Raw genomic sequence first — 19,308 nt, forward strand, 5'->3', positions numbered from 1 at the left:
ATAATATCGAAATTAAAACATTAAGAATTGGAACGGAGAGAGAGCGAGAGAGAGATAGAGAGAGAGAGAGAGAGAGAGAGAGAGAGAGAGAGAGAGAGAGAGAGAGAGAGAGAGAGAGAGCTAAATTGTGGAGGGAGGGATAACTTTTGTGTCAGCAAAATAAATGCAGAAAATGGTAATTACAAATAGGGAAAATAACTATACCTTTTTTTTTATTATTAAAGTGTTCTAACATACCTACCTACCTACCTAATTGTTTTATCTTTAACATCTTTGACGCTTTCCCACATCTCTCACTTCTATTAAAACAAATTCAAATAAAATTACCTCTTTGTGGTGAAACATCCTCCTCTTTCCACATTTTTTCGGGTATCACAGAATTTGAAAGAACTTCACTGTGTCGCTGTAGGTTACAAGGTTTTTTTAGTGACCCATCCGGATACCAACCACGCGCAACCCTGCTTAACTTCAGTGATCCATGGGGAGCTGGTGTATTCTGGCGGAACTTACCTATACTATCTGAATTATGTGATAGGAATTCATGCTCCATTTTCGTTGAGTTGAAAAATAAGACCTTACTCCGTTCGATCAAAAATATCGTTAAAGTGAATAGTGTGATTAGTGGTTAAATGGTTAATGGTGTGATTAGTGGTTAACTGGTTAGTGGTGTGATTAGTGGTTAACTGGTTAATGGTGTGATTAGTGGTTAACTGGTTAATGGTGTGATTAGTGGTTAACTGGTTAATGGTGTGATTAGTGGTTAAACGGTTAATGGTGTGGTTAGTGGTTAACTGGTTAGTGGTTAACTGGTTAATGGTGTGATTAGTGGTTAACTGGTTAATGGTGTGATTAGTGGTTAACTGGTTAATAGTGTGATTAGTGGTTAACTGGTTAATGGTGTGATTAGTGGTTATCTGGTTAATGTTGTGATTAGTGGTTAACTGGTTAGCGGTTATCCAGTAGGTATTGACGACCCAATACACTACGTGCTTGTCGAATAGCGAGGAATTTTCCATTTTCCAATTGAAAATAATGCACCCGAGAGAGAGAGAGAGAGAGAGAGAGAAGATGATTAGGAGATGAAGTCATGGCTGTAAAAATCTATGAAGAATAATGTAAAAATCTATGAAGAAAACAGAAAAGAGAGAGGAAGTGCGAGAGAGTGTAATTGAAGATAAACAAGACAGCATAGGAGACAAGTTGAGACAAAAAGGAGGAGGAGGAATAGGAAGAGTGGGAGGAGGAGGATCAGGAGGAGGAGGAGGATCAGGAGGGGGAGGAGGAGGATCAGGAGGGGGAAGAGGAGGATCAGGAGGAGGAGGATCAGGAGGATGAGGAGGAGGAGGATCAGGAGGATGAGGAGGAGGAGGATCAGGAGGATGAGGAGGAGGAGGAGGATCAGGAGGATGAGGAGGAGGATCAGGAGGAGGAGGAGGAGGATCAGGAGGGGGAGGAGGATCAGGAGGTGGAGGAGGATCAGGAGGAGGAGGAGGAGGAGGAGGAGAAGAAGAAAGACGATGGTGAAGTAAGGATAAAGAAGAATGTTCTGAGGGGAGTGAGAAGAAAGAAAGGGGATGAAAGACGTACAAAGAAGTAGAATCTGTAGGAAATGGAGGAAGAAGAGATGGGATAAGAGAAAGGGAAGAAAATCGAGGAGGGGTAGAAGGAAGATGAGAAACTGAAGTTCGATGAGGAAAAGGAAGCAAATGACGAGGGAAAAAAGAACGAGGGAAAGAAAAAGCTTTTAACGTGTCAATAAAAATCAAAGTTACCGGGGAAAAAAAATAAGTGAGAACAAAATCCCTCTTACAGCATCTTCATTCAAATATTCGAGCAATTTAAGTCAAAAATCCCTTCGCCCATTCATTACCGTACGGGAAATAGAAAGGGAGAGGGAGAAAATTGAGTTCTTCGGAGGGAAATTTGATCAAAATTTTAAGTATGGTAAAATGTTTTTTCTTCGCCTCCCTCAGTGAGCTGTCAAGTGGGATAAAAGCGCCAGAATTTACAGTTTACTCTCTGTTAGAAACAGGAGGTGTTAATACCTACTCTTGTGCCCATGTATTTTAGTAGAACGCACGGTGTATTAACTGGTATTATGAAGTACTTATTTATGGCCTAGGACGCCTAGGTCTACATTGTAGACCTAGGCGTGTAGACTCTACAATGTAGACTCTATACCATTGGTTCCCAACCTGGGGGTATTTACCCCCCGAGGGGTAAAATACACTTTTTCGAGGGGTAAAAAGAACTAAGCGCTAAGTGAAAAAAAAAAAAAAAAAAAAAAAATAAAGTATAGAAAAAAAGAGATGGATGAATGAAATTCTATGGTGACGATGTGAACGACCCTTAAAAACCTCGATATAAAACCCTGAGATGTGTCACTATTGTGCTTTTTGTTCTAACTCAACTCTCTTGCTCTGTATAAATTTATAAATATTTCAAATTATACCTACTGACCATAGTCAATTCTATGTACCTATTGTTTCTCTCCATGCTATACAGTAGACTCTTGTGCCCATGTATTAACAGAACGCACGTGTATGAAGTACTAGGTAATTATGACAGAGTATGAATGACTAATTGATCCTAGAAGCGCATATTACTATCAATGTCATGTATCTGGCGGAACTGTATTCTTATACAACGACGATTTCATGTGGCGAAACGATGCTTTTTCTAAGTCAGGAACAGAGGTTTTGTTAGCCAGCTAGGCAGCTAACCATTTCATTATCTGCTCATCTTGTCTTTTTATCAGGTATACTCGTACTACTAACTAGGTATTTATTACACGTACTCAAAACCTCATCAAATTGTCATTACGAAGTATTACAGAAGATATAACTATTGAAGTATCTAAGGTAATAGGTAGAGATATCAGCATTATCAGCTAAGACGGGTTTCAGTGACTTAATAAGAAAGTAATTTGTAAACTAGATCTGTGGATAAGAAACAAGATTGATTAAGGATTTCCCTTCCCACCATGTTCTTCTCCTTTGCTCTGTTTCCTTCTCCTTTCTTTCCCTCTGTTTTCTTTCTTTTCCTTTCCCTCTTAATATACACGACATCGCCTTGATGTCATTTATTTCTTCATTTCTCTTCTCGAAATCTTCCTTATCATTTTCTTATTTGTCGTGTTTTTCTACCTTCATCTTCTACCTTTCTACCTTCATCTTCTTTTTTCTTCCTCACTTCTTCTCGAACTTTCTTTTTAACAGTTCTACGTGTTTCTTCTTCTTTACCTTCTGAAACCGTCTTTAACCTTTTCTTCTTTTCCTTCTTCTTCTTCTTCTTCTTTTCCTTCTACTTCTCAGTTCTTAACCTTGTTCAGTTCAGTTCTTCCTCCTCCTCTTCTTAGATTTATATTGGACCCCCCAAACAAGGTGACTCTTTAATTTCAAGGTGGGTGGTTTAAGTCTGAAATTCTTCTACTTCCATTCTTACTTTTCTTCTTCTTCTTCTTCTTCTTCTTCTTCTTTATTCTCTTCTCTAACAATATATTTTGCAGTTTTTACTCCTTCACTTATAACTTCTGTTCTTGAATCCTTTTCAATCTCTTCTCCTTCTCTTTCTCGCCCACTCTCTTTTTTTCTCTCTCAGTCGCTCACTCCTTTGATTTCTCTCTTTCAATATTTTTCTCTTTTCTCTTTCATTCCCTCCTACACTTACTTCTCTTTCTTCTTCCCTATTTTATTCTCAATCCTTTCTGTTTTCTCCTCTATCTTATGAATGTTCATTTCACTCCCTCGTACAAATCCCTTTGCTTTTTGCTTTATTACGGTTTTCGTTCTTCTCAGAATGGTTTGTGATTTATCTCGGGTGTCAGTATTCGTTCTGTTATTAGATTTAAGTGCCCTGGGTGTTGTGGTTTCACTCGAAATGAGTACTTGGATTTCCCTCTTTTCCTCTCTCTTTCTCCCTCTCTTCTCTCTCTCTCTCTTCCTCTACTCTCTTTCAAGTTCTCTCTCTCTCTTCCACTTTCTCATTTTCTCTCTCTGTTTCTCTTCCACCTCTCATTCTCTCTTTCTATTTCCCCCTCTCCTTTCTGTTTTCCTCCTCTGTTTTTTCTTCCTATACGGATACGGAATAGAAAAGTATATTTTTCTTGCAATTATTTCTCTCTCGCTCTCTCTATTTTGTTTTCTCTCTCTCATCACTCAATGATTTTCTCTCTTTCTGAACCTCCGCCAAGGTGCACTTTTTCATTTTCTGATGAAAGTTTTCTCGAATTACTAACCTTGCTTTCAGTAAATTTTTAAAAACAATACCGCCAGCCTAGTTTTAGTTTCGTTGGTAGCTCGGAACAGCTGACTTTCTCCTATCCTGTCTTCTTTCTTACCTCTGTATCGGAACCACCAATTTCATGGATGTGTTGATATTCTGAGAGCCACAAAATTGTGAAGAGGCCATTCCATTCAACAAAACCTTCTTCTTCCTTTCATTTTACCTACTTATGATTCATGTCCTCTCTTCCTCTCACTCCTCTTCCTTCTTTCCTTCACTATCCCAAACCTCTTCCTCCTTCTCTCTTCACCTCCACCTCTATCCTGATGGCATTTACTCAAAGTCACATAAACCAGGGGATAAATAAAAATCAAAATTAAGGGGAGGGAAGTTTGGGGAAGAGACAAAGAAGAGAAGAGGCCAAGAGGAGGGAGGGTAAGAGAGGAGAGAGAAGAGAAGAGTGGAAGATAAAGAATTTAGGATTTGTCCTCCTCCAGCCCTCCCTGTTTGGAGAGATAGAAAGCAGAATGAACCCAATTTTTTTCCTCCCTCCCCCTCCCTATGAGGTATTATCCGTATTTCATTTCCCATGAAGAACAGTGGACGTAAGGGGCGGCCCATTATTATTATTTTTAACGCGACAGTTTTGCATTTTGCTGATGGTCGGTTTTTTTTTCGATTTTGGTGAAATTTGGGAATTTTTTTTTTCTGAACGAGCTCCAGCTATAAAGCCATAAAGCTGATGTCTACCAACACAAATTCGATGGCCGTCGCGTCGATCGACCAGATGAATCTATGTTGTCGAGCCAGTGTGGACGGTTTCAGTTATCGATCGACTCTGTGTGGACAGTATAGTAGAGGACACAGCTTGGGGTGTTCATAGTCAACATGTAGGTATTCATATAAAGTTATAATTTATAATGTAAACCCCTACCCCAAGAAATGTCGAAATACAAATCAAATCATCAATTCTTTGTGGGACTTTCCAGTCCTAGGTATCTCAGCAGGATAAAAGAGTATATCCTATTCTACTTATTCTATTTCACTTGTTTTGACCATTGGGCGTAAGTATTACCATTTTCCGATCAGGGGGTTTTTTCCCCCAGTCAGCAACAATATTGTCCTCTTCCAAAATAAATAAATTCATGCCGTCCTATGATAGAAAAATCTGTTCAATGAATATTTCATCATGCACTACATTTCGGTGGAGGGGGAAGAAATCATGGGAGGGGGAGGGAGAGAGAGGAAGACAGAGGAGGGAGGGATGATGGAGGGAGAGAGAGTGAGAGAAAGGACAGAGGGAGAGGGAAGAGGAGAGAGAGAGAGAGCGAAGGACACAGAGGAGGGAGGGAGAGCAAGAGAGAGAAACAGAAGCAAAGATGTGGAAGGAGAAAGAGAGAGATCGAGGGAGAGAGGAGGGAGGGGAAGATAGGTGGAGAGGGTGAAAGAGAAAGGGAAGGAGGGGGGAGGGAGAGAGAGAGAGAAGAACTATAATATTATATGTAGAGAAGGTGCTCAAAGTGGATTTTTTTAAGTGGCTTATTTCGATCAGGATACAAAATATCTCTCTCTCTCTCTCTTCCGGATTTGAACTCTAAAAAAAAAAAAAAACATTCCCGACGATCAAATACACAATGAAAATCCAATCAGACTAAAACACAATGGAAGCGAGGTAGGTATGGGAAGGCTTTCGGAGAAAATGATTGAAAAAGTAAATAAAAGAAATATCGATACCTCGTTGGAGAAACAAAACCCGAGCGAATCTAAAAACAATGTCAAAAAGAAATTACAATAAGAGCAGACGAATGTAGAAGGGAAGTGGGAAAGTTAGGAACAATACGTCAAATAATACGCCCCACCCTAAGAGCTATAGATATAGGTATTGGAAAGCCATTTGGAAAAAGACTTTTCTCGTTCCTCTTTTGGAGAAAAAGGGAAATGATTTGGCAGGTAATTTTGTTTTCTAAATAAAGCAAGAATGAGAGTGTACCATGATACAAGTAGATATCTCACACTTAAAACCTACGTACATATACACAGAATGGAGACAAAATACAATATTGTACCGTCCGCGTCCGTACACACAGGTGTAAGGACCGTCTGTTGTCTATACAGGGTGTATGGTAAGTATGCTGTGAATACAGTGTGGAATTGCCGATGGTCCCCACGCTGTCTTTGAGGGGCTTCCTGTCTAAAATATCGAGCATCCTCCCGTCTTGGTGCCGGCGTCCGTCAATCCAGTATTGAAGCAAGGGGCCCCCTCAGACAAAACCTTGCAGGGGGCCTTAAAAAAAGCAAGTAGGTATGCCACTGCGTAGAAGTAGTTAGAACCTACCTACTCATAGCACAAGTAGGTAATATTGTGAGATGTGAGTAGGTAGAAGAACATTAGAAGCTTTTAAAATGTTTGCATTCGACTCGAAAGAAAACACATCTTGTATTCGTATGCTATTTGCTATACCACACGTGAATTTGAAACAATATAGCCAATCTGCAAACCGTGTAGGCAGTCTTATACAGCAACCTACATAACCCTTAACACGCGGGGAAGGTGCTAAAGAAGAAGAAGAAGAGGAGAAGGAGGAGGAGGAGGAGTATAGGGGGAGGAAGAAGAAGAAGAATAAACGAACAAAAAGGAAGTAACAAGACCAATGAAAAACGAAATAGTGTGGATCATCAGAAAGAAAACAGGAAATAGTGACGCAAAAGTGGACAAGTGGACTAGTTTTATGTCGAGAGAAGAGATAAGAACGAAGATATAAGCAAGTTACTAAGTAGGGAAATCATTAAACCCAATATCAGAAGAATGAAAATATTCATCCAACACGAGGAGCAATTGAAAAGGAAATTGCAAGAGTATTTCCTCATTGATAGTGAAATCTAAAACCCTTAACACACGGGGCTAAAGAAGAAGAAGAGGAGGAGAAGGAGGAGGAGGAGTAGGGGGAGGAAGAAGAAGAATAAACGAACAAAAAGGAAGTAACAAGACCAATGAAAAACGAAATAGTGTGGATCATCAGAAAGAAAACAGGAAATACATAGGTATTGGAAAGCCATTTGGAAAAAGACTTTTCTCGTTCCTCTTTTGGAGAAAAAGGGAAATGATTTGGCAGGTAATTTTGTTTTCTAAATAAAGCAAGAATGAGAGTGTACCATGAATACCATGATACAAGTAGGTATCTCACACTTAACCTACGTATGCACAGAAAGGAGACAAAATACAATATTGTACCGTCCGCGTCCGTACACACAGGTGTAAAGATCTTCCGCTGTCTATACAGGGTGTATGGTAAGTATACTGTGAATACAGTGTGGAATTGCCGATGGTCCCCACGCTGTTTTTGAGGGGCTTCCTGTCTAAAATATCGAGCATCCTCCCGTCTTGGTGCCGGCGTCGGTCAATCCAGTATTGAAGCAAGGGGCCCCCTCAGACAAAACCTTGCAGGGGGCCCTAAAAAAAGCAAGTAGGTATGCCACTGCGTACAAGTAGTTAGAACCTACTCATATCACAAGTAGGTAATATTGTGAGATGTGGTGAGTAGGTAGAAGAACATTAGAACATTTTAAAATGTTTGCATTCGACTCGAAAGAAAACACATCTTGTATTCGTATGCTATTTGCTATACCACACGTGGATTTGAAACAATATAGCCAATCTGCAAACCGTGTAGGCAGTCTTATACAGCAACCTACATAACCCTTAACACGCGGGAAAGGTGCTAAAGAAGAAGAAGAAGAAGAAGAAGAAGAAGAAGAAGAAGAGGAGAAGGAGGAGGAGTATAGGGGGAGGAAGAAGAAGAATAAACGAACAAAAAGGAAGTAACAAGACCAATGGAAAACGAAATAACGTGGATCATCAGAGAGAAAACAGGAAATAGTGCCTCAAAAGTGGACAAGTGGACTAGTTTTATGTCGAGAGAAGAGATAAGAACGAAGATATAAGCAAGTTACTACGTAGGAAAATCATTAAACCCGCGATATCAGAAGAATGAAAATATTCATCCAACACGAGGAGCAATTGAAAAGGAAATTGCAAGAGTATTTCCTCATTGATAGTGAAATCTAGGACAAAAGACGAACAGAACAAAGCAGAACTGTGTAGCAAAACATCCACCAATTATCAGAAAAGTACAAGAGGATTTTAGAGATTTTATTAATTAGTGAAGTGAATTAATTAATGAAAAAATTTGTCTTCATTAGAGTGAGTGAGTGTTTGAGGGGATTTTCTTTTCATTAGATTTTCAACTTTGAACGACCGATGAATTGTTCACTATTTGACAGTTCAGTTTTTTAGCCTTGTGGCATGTGGCCGCAACTGCATTTTGAGATCAAAGGTTGTCCAATTGGATCAAGTAATTTGATTGGTTGATTTTAGACCCAACTTAAAATTAAGCAATCAGATTGGAGATTTCATCACTCGTAATAATAAAGGAAGGACGGGCTAAAAAGGGAGGAACAGGAAGAGAGAAATTCGAGAAAAAAAAAAGATTGGCTAAAACTGCTTCTCAATTCAGGGCTATCACAGGGTGTAAGGGGTTTATACAGCTCCTCTCGGCCAGAGGGATCCGATTGACCCGAATCAGAGCTAGCATTTGCCCCCACCCTCAAAAAAAAAGGAAAATTAAGGAGCGCGGCAGCGCTCCGCCCCGCCAAGTCAAGAAAGTTTGATTAACATATACTTACGGGTACTCACATCTAGTAGTATTCTTTAAGCGAAAATTTGATGTGATATTGTTATGAGAAGAGGTCCATTATGGAATCAGCCAGCATTTGCCGCCACCCTCAAAAAAAGGAAAATTAAGGAGCGCGGCAGCGCTCCGCCCCGCCAAGTCAAGAAAGTTTGATTAACAATATTAACATATACTTACGGGTACTCACATCTAGTAGTATTCTTTAAGCGAAAATTTGATGTGATATTGTTATGAGAAGAGGTCCATTATTAGAGCCCCGGGCAGGGGCCGACCCTGGGCAAGGGCCGACCCTGTCTCCATCTCACGAACTCGAGCAAAAGTTTGTCTTTTTTATTAAAAAGTTTCATCTTTTTTCTTCTTCTTCTCCTCTATTTGTTCATTCCTAATGTACGATGAGAAACTCAAAGTAGACAAAGTACACCGGAAAAGTAAAGGAAGAACTAAATGAAAAACTAGGAAAAGAGGAAGAAGAAGGAAGGAAAAGAAACAAGAAATGTCATTATAATAAATCCAGAAGAAAGAAACACAAGAAGAAGAAGAAGAAGAAGAAGAAGGGGAGAAGAAGAAACTATGAAGAAAAAAACACTAAAGCAAAGTAAATTAAGACCGAGAGAGGGAGGGAGGGAAAAAAAGCCAATTAAAAAGAGATGAAACGGATAAGAGAAGAATGGGGAAAGATGAAGTACGGGTATGCAATATGGCCAGAAGATAGAAATGATGATGAGCGTGAGAACATGGAAGCTAGAACAGAAGGAGGAAAGTATAGAAAAAAGGATAAGAGACAGAACAGAAGGAAAAGTAGAGTCAGAACAGAATAGAAAGTATTTTCAGAACAGAAAATAGAAGGGACAGAAATCGGAACACTATGACAGTACGATCCATCGATCGACACCCCTTAAAACACGTCCACAATCCGCCAAAATCCTTGGATGTTACCAAATTGTCCAAATTTATTCCATACAAGTACATCAATCGACTCCAGTCTATAGGTCTACTACTAATAGTTGGCATCCGGAGGGGGGTCACCGATCCCATCTGGGCAATTGCATGCTGCTGCCATTTCCCGCCCCAGTGGACCAGTGCCCTCATCAGGGCGAGTCAGGTTAATGTGAAAAGGCGGGCAGCTTGTCGCCAACAAAAACAAATAGATTCGTTTTTACCAAAAGGGGTTTTAATATTTTTTTCTGGCCTACAGCTAAGGAAAAAATAAATCCCCGAAGGGAGGGAGGCGAGCCCCCTTGCCTCCCCTCTAAATACGGCCCTGATGGCTTTTAAGTAATTAATTCGGGCCGAAAATTGAAACTACTTTCTGACCCTTGTGTGCTTCGTATTCATAATTTCAAATAGATTCGTTTTTACCAAAAGGGTTTTTAATATTTTTTTCTGGCCTACAGCTAAGGTAAAAATAAATACCCGAAGGGAGGGAGTCGCCCCCTTGCCTCCCCCCTTAATACGGCCCTGATGGCTTTTAAGTAATTAATTCGGGCCGAAAATTGAAACTACTTTCTGACCCTTGTGTGCTTCGTATTCATAATTTATGTTTGGGAAAAAAGTTGTTTTTTTATCCCCACCCAAAAAAGTTTCTTCTTCCCCCACCTTACCATAAAACGGTAACGTAGTTTCCCTTACCCCACCTTACCCTACTATAGGTTTAGGAAAATGACAGGGAGAGAAGTAGAAAAAAGTTGTTTTTTTTATCCCCACCCAAAAAAAGTTTCTTCTTTCCCCACCTTACCATAAAACGGTAACGTAGTTTCCCTTACCCCACCTTACCCTACTATAGGTTTAGGAAAATGACAGGGAGAGAAGTAGAGAGAGAGAGAGAGAGAGAGAGAGGGGGTGAGGAATGACGTAAAGGTGAGAGGGAAACAGAAGGGAGGAAGAGAGAGAGAGAGACAGGAAGGGACATAGAGGGAGGAAGGAAGGAAAGCGAAAGAGAAGGAAGAGGGATAGGAGAGAGAGAGAGAGAAAGGGAGAGAGGAAGGGCGAGTATAAGGAGAGAATAGGAGGAAAATAGAGGGAAAGAGAAGGAAGACAAGTTTAATTTGTAGATGGACAAATGGACGGAAGGAGAGGGAGAAAGGAGAGAAAGGGATAAAGAAAGAGGAGAAGGACATGAGGGAAAGAGAGGGGGAGCAAGAGGGAGAAAGAGAAAGTTCAGACAACTTTTATTTTTTAGAGTGAGAGGGAAACAGAAGGGAGGAAGAGAGAGAGAGAGACAGGAAGGGACAAAGAGGGAGGAAGGAAGGAAAGCGAAAGAGAAGGAAGAGGGATAAGAGAGAGAGAGAGAGAGAGAGAGAGAGAGAAAGTATAAAGAGAGAAAAGGAGGAAAATAGAGAGAAAGAGAAGGAAGACAAGTTTAATTTGTAGATGGACAAATGGACGGAAGGAGAGGGAGAAGGGAGAGAAAAGGATAAAGAAAGAGGAGAAGGACATGAGGGAAAGAGAGGGGGAGCAAGAGGGAGAAAGAGAAAGTTCAGACAACTTTTATTTTTTAGAGAAGAGAGAGAGAGAGACAGGAAGGGACATAGAGGGAGGGAGGAAGGAAAGCGAAAGGGAAGGAAGAGGGATAGGAGAGAGAGAGAAAGGGAGAGAGGAAGGGAGAACATAAAGAGAGAAAAGGAGGAAAATAGAGAGAAAGAGAAGGAAGACAAGTTTAATTTGTAGATGCACAAATGGACGGAAGGAGAGGGAAAAGGGAGAGAAAAGGATAAAGAAGAGGAGAAGGACATGAGGGAAAGAGAGGGGGAGCAAGAGGGAGAAAGAGAAAGTTCAGACAACTTTTATTTTTTAGATACATACATATGAAGACACACACACACACACACACACACACACACACACACACACACACACACACACACAGAGAGAGAGAGAGAGAGAGAGAGAGAGAGAGAGAGAGGAATAGAAGTTGTTATTCCCATGAGACGGGGAAAAAATTTGCTTCGGCGAAAAAAAAATTAAATAATTTGACCCAAAAAAGTTTAAAAATAATGTAAAAACGAACGAGATGAAAATTAACCGTGCATAAAAAATCATAAATATCGTACAGGTAGTTAGGAATAGGAAGGAATAGAGGTACTAGATAGGTAGGCTTGCCAAATATCCAAAATGTCGATTCGGGACGCGAATCCGCGAACATAATTGCCAAATCCGCGAACATAATCGCAATCAGGAAACACTAAACACTAAACGAGGTACACTGAACACAGAAGACTAGAGGAGATCACAGAAAGAGGGTATTAGGTATAAGGTTAAAACTATATATGAAAATATGAAAAATATGAATATGAAATGAAAAGAAAAATATGAAAAAAGAAAAAAAGCTGAAACCCTCCAAGAGATTATTATTATTATTATTATTATTATTTTCAAGAACAGCCTCGTCAGCTTGGAGGGTAGCACGTCAAAATCCGCGAAAAAAATCGCGAAATCCGCGAACATAATCGCGAAATCCGCGAACATAATCGCAAAATCCGCGAACATAATCGCCAAATCCGCTAACATAATCGCCAAATCCGCGAACATAATCGGGAAATCCGCGAACATAATCGCCAAATCCGCGAACATAATCGCCAAATCCGCGAACATAATCGCAAAATCCGCGAACAAAATCACGAAATCCGCGAACATAATCGCGAAATCCGCGAACATAATCGCAAAATCCGCGAACATAATCGCCAAATCCGCTAACATAATCGCGAAGGCTCGGAAGAGTAGAGGCTGTTGTTTTCCATTAGAACAACTTCTAGATTGGCTTTTAAAAAGTTTCGTAAGGAAAATAGAAAATGAAGAAGAATAAGAAAGTGGAGGAAGGAGGGGGGGAGGAAGAGAAGTGGGTAAAGTAGAAGATGATTTGCAAACAATAAGGAAAAGAAAACACGAAGGAGACGGGGGAGAGATAGCAAGACAGAACGAAGAAGAAGAAGAAGAAGAAGAAGAAGAAGAAGAAGAAGAAGAAAAAAAATCAAGGAACAAGCTGGGCCCAGGTCCCTCCGGGAATTATTTAGCCCGTAGTTTATTCGATCGTGATTAGAGAAAATCAGTACTTTTGTACCTACCTAATTTGTTTAATATTCAGTTCATTATCATTCTTGATTATTTGATTCTTTGATTTTACTGTCATGTAATGATTTAAAATCAAGACTAGAGCCCATTCTCCCTTTATTCCCAATATAATGTTTAAGTCACCCATCCATTTATTGGCCTTGCTCGGCGTAGCTTAACATAGGTGACGCTAAAACCGGTCTTAAATATTAACGACTGAAGTTTTATCTACAACTTTCTCGCTTTGAGTTCATAGGTCGTCGCGACATATTTCAAGATCAGAGGTCATTTGTGTGAGAAAATGTGAAAAAAATCCCCCAAAGGTTTTTTGGCTTTATGGTTCCTGGACAAAATTTGCACCACCACTTTCGTGTTTCTGGTAAAAAGACCTTTAATTTGATAGGTATATAGGTCGACCAGGTTTGGATAAGTTTGGACCAGGTTTGGATATAATAAGTCCTTCTATGGGGACAGACAGAGTGACAGACTGACGACACCGAAGCGAATACAATAGCCCGTCCACTATACCTTTTTTAGTCCGTTCTTTTATTACTATCGTAATAATAAAGGAAGGACGGGCTAAAAAGGAGAAGGAGGAGGAAGAGAAATAGAAAACAGAGAGGATGAAGTATAAGAAAATTGACAAGGAAAATAATAGGTAAGTAGGGTAAAAGAATAAGAATAAGAAGTAGACGAAAGGGACGAAATAAACGTACCAGGTATACTGTTAAATGAAGAAGACGAAGAAGAGCAAAAGAAGGAAGAGAAACTGGGAGACTAAAGAGGACGAGATAGGAAAGAAGAGAAGACGAAAGGAAAGAAACGAAGGAGAGCAGGAAAAAGTTAGAATAACAAAGGGAAGTAGATAAGGAATATGAGGATGACTTAGAAATGAAATAAGGTTTAGGAAAACTCGAGAGACAGAAGTCAGAGAACTGGAGTTTAATGAAATGAACTGACGAATGTTCAGACTAGGGTGCACAAAAACAGAGAGAAAACTTTCGTCAACAAAAGTTAATGTAGCTTAACACAGGTAACGCTAAAACCGGTCTTAAATTAACGACTGAAGTGTTATCTAAAACTCTCTCGCTTTGAGTTCATAGGTCGCCGCGACAAATTTCAAGATCAGAGGTCATTTGTGTGAGAAAATGTGAAAAAAATCCCCCAAAGGTATTTTGGCTTTATGGTTCTCTGGACAAAATTTGCACCACCACTTTCGTGTTTCTGGTAAAAAGACCTTTAATTTGATAGGTATATAGGTCGACCAGGTTTGGATAAGTTTGGACCAGGTTTGGATATAATAAGTCCTTCTATGGGGACAGAGTGACAGACTGTCGACACCGAAACGAATACAATAGCCCGTCCACTATACCTTTTTTAGTCCGTTCTTTTATTACTATCGTAATAATAAAGGAAGGACGGGCTAAAAAGGAGAAGGAGGAGGAAGAGAAATAGAAAACAGAGAGGATGAAGTATAAGAAAATTGACAAGGAAAATAATAGGTGAGTATTAGGGTAAAAGAATAAGTATAGGAAGTAGACGAAAGGGACGAAATAAACGTACCAGGTAATATACTGTCAAATGAAGAAGACGAAGAAGAGCAAAAGGAAGAGAAACTGGGAGACTAAAGAGGACGAGATAGGAAAGAAGAGAAGACGAATAAAAGAATATACTGTTAAATGAAGAAGACGAAGAAGAGCAAAAGGAAGAGAAACTGGGAGACTAAAGAGGACGAGATAGGAAAGAAGAGAAGACGAATAAAAGAAAATAAAAGAACACGAAAGGAGAGCAGGAGAAAGTTAGAATAACATAGGGAACTAGATAAGGAATATAAGGATGACTTAGAAATGAAATAAGGTTTAGGAAAACTCGAGAGACAGAAGTCGGAGAACTGGAGTTTAATGAAATGAACTGACGAATGTTCAGACTAGGGTGCACAAAAACAGAGAGAAAACTTTCGTCAACAAAAGTTAATTAGAGAAAAGTTGGAAGTTACCTTCTTACCCTAGAAGTTTGCCCTATTGTTGCCCTGGAACTTAATCCTATTGCTACCCTAGAAGTTTACCTTATTTCTACCCTAGAACTTTATACCCTATTTTATACGGTTAGCCTAAGTGATAACGCACTTGCTTGCCATGCAGAAGCTCCCTGGTTCGAATGCCACCATCAACAACAAAAAAGTAGGTACTCGTATTTCGATTGCAAATAATATTTCAACGGGTTACTTTCTGTTGTCTCACACGAGCACCTAAATGGGAAGTATTGTGTCTCTTCTCGCCCATGTGATGAGAGGCGTACTACGGGATGGACATGCTAGGATCATAGGGGTATTTTTTCTCTGTTCCACAGTTCATTGAACCCAGGTTGTAATGTAAACCATGAAGTTTTACTCTCCAAATAACAGATAATAACTATGTAGTAAATATGATATAGATAGGAATTGCATAAAAGTTTAAAAACATAGGATACAACTGATGTTCTGAAATGGGGAGAGAGAGAGAGATTTTTTTACACCCAAACGAATGAGTTAGTAAGAGAGAAAAGGAGGAAGAGAGGGCAAGAGAAAGAGAAAGAAAGGAGGGAGGTTTCTAACCTTTTTCAATATTTTCCTATAACATTGTCGTGTGGTTATAGTGGTCTCTTTCTTTTCTGTCTCCCTTTCTCTCTCTCCTTTTCTTTCTCTCTCTCTCACTTTATTTCTTTTTTTGTCTCTCTCCGTTTTTAGTCCGTCCTTCCTTTATTATTACAATAGTAATAAAAAGGTATAAGGGACGGACTATTGTATTCGCCTCGGTGTCGTAGTACTCGTATTTCGATTGCAAATATTTCAACGGGTTACTCTCTGTTGTCTCACACGAGCACCTAAATGGGAAGTATTGTGTCTCTTCTCGCCCATCTGATGAGAGGCATACTACGGGATGGACATGCTAGGATCGTAGGGGTATTTTTTCTCTGTTCCACAGTTCATTGAACCCAGGTTGTAATGTAAACCATGAAGTTTTACTCTCCAAATAACAGATAATAACTATGTAGTAAATATGGTATAGATAGGAATTGCATAAAAGTTTAAAAACATAGGATACAACTGATGTTCTGAAATGGGGAGAGAGAGAGAGAGAGAGATTTTTTTACACCCAAACGAATGAGTTAGTAAGAGAGAAAAGGAGGAAGAGAGGGCAAGAGAAAGAGAAAGAAAGGAGGGAGGTTTCTAACCTTTTTCAATATTTTCCTAACATTGTCGTGTGGTTATAGTGGTCTCTTTCTTTTCTGTCTCCCTTTCTCTCTCTCACTTTATTTCTTTTTTTGTCTCTCTCCCTTTTTCTCTTTCTCTTCTCCTCCTTCTCCTACTCTTCCTCCTTCTTAATTTTTTCCCTCCTCTTTTTGCTCTTTACCCTCTAGCTCTTCATTTTTCTCCTCCTCTTTTTATGGCCAAAACACCGCTTCCTCTTAATACTCTCCTTCTCCTCTACCTTCTTTTCCTCCTCCTCTTCCTTTTTCTCCTCCTCCTAAACCTGTTTCTCTTCCCCGCCCCTCCCCCTCTTTCCCTCTGGTTATCATATAAAGGAAGGTATCTCCATATAAAAGGTCGGATGTGAGGTATTATATATTATGGTGTGCAACTTTCCGTTTTTCCCTACATCATGTTTCTCCCCCTCTTTCCCTCTGGTTATCATGTAAAGGAAGGTATCTCCATATAAAAGGTCGGATGTGAGGTATTATATATTATGGTGTGCAACTTTCCGTTTTTCCCTACATCATGTTTTCTCATAGGACGGTCATAAAAAGTCCTACACCGATAATTTAATTAAGGAGCGCGGTAGCGCTCCGCCCCGCCAAGTCAAGAAAGTTTGACCGCGCTACTAGAGATATTATACGATATTTATTTTATTTTAAACTTTATTTTATACCAGTACCTAGATACATATTACATAATATATATTTGCTTTAGTTTATTTATCTTCTGTTTATTTCTTATGTTCCATATTTTTGGTCCTCCGATCAGAAAATACCGAGCAAAGTGGCCAATTTTAAAGTCTTCACGACTTTACTTTTTTCTGGTCTTTTGATCTCTATTTTCTGTGCACCTTGGGGCCCTCTGTGTCCCATTTTTTTTTTTTGAGCAAGGCACAAAATGTGTTTCGTACCAAAACACGCTCAGGCCGTTGCGTGTGTAGCGGAAAAAGTTTGGGCCCTAGGTATGTGGCTTCCGGAGCGTGAGTGGCTGATGGCCTCACCTTTTTTTTTCCCCCTTTCTTTACAGAATAAAATAATTGTCCCTTATGTCGGACAACCAGCAGAACATAGAAGAGCCACCACCATCGTCATCAAAAGAGGACAACTCAAACAAAAAACAATATACCTACGCCTACGTATACCTACTACCTACAGTATTTACCTATCCAAGTAGGAAGTAGACACGAGTACTTTCAAGTTTTCTTTCAGAGGAGAAACATATTGTGTGGATTTTAAGGCTGATACACACGTTACGATTTCTTCGTGCAATCAAAATGATTTTAACCAGTGTGAAATGGGAATAATTTCACGAATTCCCTGGTCAATTTAGGCATTATATAGAATACCTAGGTAGGTATTCTATAGAATGTCGGAATATACAATAATACAATAGAATACCGGTACACACAAATATAAAATAAGTATAAATTGTTTTTGAGGACGGTGGATGTGGATTAGATAGTAGGTATCTTTTGGACATCCCAATGGGCCAGAGGATATGGTGGGCTCCACAGTTGGAAGTATACTTAAAGTAGGTACGTAATAGATGCCACATAAGTACTGCCTAACTGCCTTCACGTACTTTCATTATAAATAATATGTATGTAAACCTTGTTGTAAAAAAAAAGATTTTTTTTTCGACTGAAAATAACAGAAAATCAACTGTACTGTCCTGATAACACCTATTACCCATTATGTTTTCTCAGTAGGTACTTCCCCTGGGTTTACTTACTGCTGATTTAGATTTTCCCAGAGTGAGCAATGAGATGGTTAGGTATGGAATTAATTAACAGGGAAGAGAGAGAGAGATGCAAATATAAAGTAAAAGATTTCCGTGATTCTCCCCCTCTCTCTCTCTCCTTTGAAAAAGAGATCGGGACAGAGACAGAGATAAAGAGGAAGAGAGGGAGGGAAGGAGAAAGGGGGAGAGAGAAAGAGAGAGAGAGAAAGCTCTCGTGCAGTATGGTAGTTAAAAGTTACTTTATTTGCTCAATTAATTAGACTCGAGTACAGAATACATAGAAACATAACTTATACATATATAGGTATACAATTATGTATATTAATGTATAGCAGTGGCGTATAACCCTACAAAGTCAGCTCCAATGGCGTAGGGGTCAAGAAATTTGTATTATGCAAAAGATTGATTCCGTGACTGGCTGTTGCGGGGCCCACTCAGCCTCGTGAGGAAAATGAGTAGCTATGACATATAAATGCGCATAGCAAGAGGAGAGAAAAGTAGAGAGAGAGAGGGAGAGAGGAAAGAAAAGTAGAGAGAGAGAGAGAGAGAGAAAAAAGAGAGCAAGAAATATTTAGAGAGGATGATGATGAAAAATTCTGAAAATGGCTTCTTTTTCGCGAATCGCTTCTATTTTTGTTCTGTTCGTGTTGTTCTTATAACGCTTCATTCAAAAATCTTATTATGTATATTGTATATCCTAAGTTATTTTAACGAATTCTCTCTCCCTCCCACCCTCTCTCTTTCTCTCTCTCCCTTCCTTTCTTTCTCTCTCCCTCATCCTCTCTCCAAATCTCTTTCTCCTATTCTCTTTCACTCATTATTCTCTCTCCCATTACTCCTTTCTTCTTTTTCCTTCTCCATAATTTCACCCTTTCTTATATGCTCTTTTCAATCTTTGTTTTTTCCTCTTTATTTTTAACCCTAGGTACCTCTTCATTCCCCTTCTTCTTTTTCTTTTTCATCGTCTTATTCATCTTCCTCTTCTTGTTGTTATTTTCCTCCTCCTCCTCCAACCTTCCTCTCTTCCATTTTTGCCTCTGTTTTGATACGAAATTGAATTTCGCCTTTTCCTCTTACTACTACTAAGAAGAAAAAGAGGCAAGGGAAAGGAATACGGAGAGAGGGAAGGAAGAAGAAAGGGTTAGAGGAAGAACCTCAGAGAGAAGGGAAAGAAATGATGAGAAAAAGAGGGAAAGAAAGGCAGAAGGGAGGGAAAAAATGGCATGTTCTCGATTTAAAATTTAAAATCTCATCATGTGAGAATTTCCCCGGGGACTTAGCCGTCTCCACATGTCCTATAGGGAGGGTGAGGAGGGGAGAGGAAGAGGGGAAAGAAATAAGGGGAAGGGAGAGATCGAGGGGAGAAATCGA

Source organism: Diaphorina citri, unplaced genomic scaffold, assembly GCF_000475195.1.
Source record: "Diaphorina citri unplaced genomic scaffold, Diaci psyllid genome assembly version 1.1 scaffold289, whole genome shotgun sequence".
NCBI lineage: Eukaryota > Metazoa > Arthropoda > Insecta > Hemiptera > Psyllidae > Diaphorina > Diaphorina citri.